Source organism: Jaculus jaculus, chromosome 12 (genome assembly GCF_020740685.1).
Source record: "Jaculus jaculus isolate mJacJac1 chromosome 12, mJacJac1.mat.Y.cur, whole genome shotgun sequence".
NCBI classification, from domain to species: Eukaryota; Metazoa; Chordata; class Mammalia; order Rodentia; family Dipodidae; genus Jaculus; species Jaculus jaculus.
The window spans coordinates 77,710,830-77,713,766 of NC_059113.1; positions in this window are offsets into that span (position 1 = coordinate 77,710,830).

A 2,937-nucleotide genomic window follows, 5' to 3' on the forward strand; every position below is an offset into this window, starting at 1 on the left:
AATTCCCCTGTATCCTTGTAAATCATATGTACAAAGTGACCCACATACCTGGAGTTCTTTTGCAGTGGCTAGAGACCTTGGCATGCCCATACTCCCTCTCTGTCTTTTTATATTTCTCTCTGACTCTCTCTCTCTCTCTCTCAAATATTTCTTTTTTGCAGCAAGACTTATCTATTAAAATTTTCTTTACTTATTTATTAACAACTTTCATGCTTCCATGATTGTAAACAGTACCCTATGGTAATTCCCTCCCTCCCCCACGTTCCTCTTTGAAACATGACTCCCCATCATATCGCATTCCCCTCTCAATTACTCTTTTATTTTGATGCCATGATCTTTCCTTCTATTATGATGCTCTTCAGTAGGTAGTGTCAGGCATTGTGAGGTCATGGATATCTAGACCATTTTGTGTCTGCAGGAACAAGTTGTAAGGAGTTCTTCCCTTCCTTTGGCCCTTACACTCTTTCCGCCTCCTCTTCCACAATAGACCCTGAGACTTGAAAGGTATGATAGAGATATTTCAGTGCTTAGTATTCCTCTGTCATATCTTCTCAGCACCATGGTGCCTTCTGAGTTATCCCAAGATAACTACCTTCTATAAAGAGAAGTTTTTCTAACCAAAAGTGAGAGTAGCATTAATTTATGGGTATGAACATTAAGAGAAGTGCTTACCAGGAAGTTTGGTGAGCATAATATATACACTTATCCAGATAGCAGTAGACGTTACACCCCTAGGGCTCATGACTATTTCTTTTGCATGTTTTCAGTATCAGTGAAGTATTCCTTCCCATGGAGCATACCTCCAGTCAAATTAGAGGGTGGTTGTTTTCCCCCACAACAGACATGCTACTATTGTACCTATTTGCTAATTTGGCCTGACTGGCCAAATTCAGGGCTTGTAGTGTCCACTGTTGAGTATCTTCACTGGTGATTTCTTTCTCCCATTGAACTGCACACAGCATGGCTTTTTCCAGCTTTTTGTCAGCTGTTCTACATGCAGGAGGTTTTCAGCTCTATTCCAGCAGGATTTTTCAATGATCTTGCAGCCCAAGTATGTGAAATCTTCACCAATAGGGTCTTACCATCTATTCCTGGTGGGACACCCATGGCCTCAGCAATGGCTTGCAATATTTGGGGGGTATCAGGGATCTCCCTGGCCAACAACTCACTGGATGGTATCCCATTCCTGGCACTGAAAACTTTCTGGTAACAATATATGGCTCCTGTGTGTTCAACTGTCAAAAAAGTAGGATTCCATATGACTTATTTATATCCTCTTAGAATTTCGTTGGCCCTTCCTCCACCTTTCCTTTACTCAATCTCTTTCCCTGACCTCACTTAAGCCTTTTAACCCCCATTAATCTGTTCTTCTACTTACATATATACAATATCATCCTATTAAGTCTGCACTCCTTCCTTTTCTATTCTAATTATATATCCTTTCTATCTTACTGGACCCTGCTACTGAGTTTTCTTCCTACTCACACAGAAGTCCAGTCATTTGTAGCTAGGATCCACATATGAGAAAAACATGAGACATTTGACTTTCTGGGCCTGAGTTTCCTCACTTAATATAATCCTTTCCAGAATCATCCATTTTCCTGAAAATTTCATAACTTCATTTTTCTTTCCAGCTGAGTAGAACTCCATTTTGTAAAATGTGCCAAATTTTCATTATCCACTCATAAGTTGAGGGACATCTAGGCTGGTTCCATTTCCTAGCTATTGTGAATAGAGCAGCAATAAACATGGTTGAACAAGTATCTCTAAGGTAGTGAGAGGACTCCTTAGGATATATGCCTAAGAGTGCTATAGCTGGGTCATATGGTAGATCTATTTTTAGCTGTCTCAGGAATCTCCACACTGATTTCCACAATTGCTAGACCAGATTGAATTCCCACCAGCAGTGTAGAAGTGTTCCTTTTTTTTCCACATCCTCGCTAGCATTTATGGTCATTTGTTTTCATGTTGGTAGTCTCTCTGATAGGAGTGAGATGGAATCTCAAAGTAGTTTTAATTTGCATTTCACTGATGACTAGGATTGTATAACTTTTTTTAGATGTTTATATATCATCTGTATTTCTTCTTTTGAGAACTCTCTATTTAGTTCCGTAGCCTATTTTTTAATTGGGTTGTTTGATTTCATAATTAATATTTTGAGTTCTTTGTATATCCTAGATATTATTCCTCTATCAGATGTATATTTGGCAAAGATTTTCTCCCATTCTGTAGGTTGCCTCTTTGCTCTACATCCCTGTGGTTAATCTGTGATTTTATTGCCTGAGCAATTGGAGTTATATTCAGAAAGTCTTTGCCAACCAGAATGTTGAAGAATTTCCCCTATTTTTTCCTCTAGAAGTTACAGATTTTCAGGTCTAATATTAAGATCTTTCATCCAGTTGGACTTAATTCTTGTGTATGGAGGGAGATAAGGATCTATTTTCATCCTTCTACAGACACATATCCAGTTTTCCCAGCACCATTTAATAAAGAGGCTGTCTTTTCTCCAATGAATACTTTTGGCGTTTTTGTTGAGTATCAAGTAGCAATAGCTACCTGGACTTCCATCTGGGTCCTCTATTCTGTTCTGATCTTAGGAATGGTGTTGGAATTAACCTTAATGATAAATAGCACTGCTTGTGATCTCTTCTTTAGGTTATACTGCTAGAAGAGGAAAAAGTAATTGATGTCTGGCAGGGCTTCTTAAATTTGACTTGTAATTCTTTTGTCAATCTTAGGCATATAGGTATAAAAAATAGGTACACAAATCAAATATTTGCTAACAATAAGTCATAAAGAAGTTTATTTTAAAACAATTCTTTGGTATGGATACAATTTTAATATCTTTTTAAAGAAAAAAAGTGCCCCAGCATGCTGGAGACCAAGGTCAGTTGATCATTGTGAGTTTGAGGCTGCCCTGAGACTACATAGTGAATT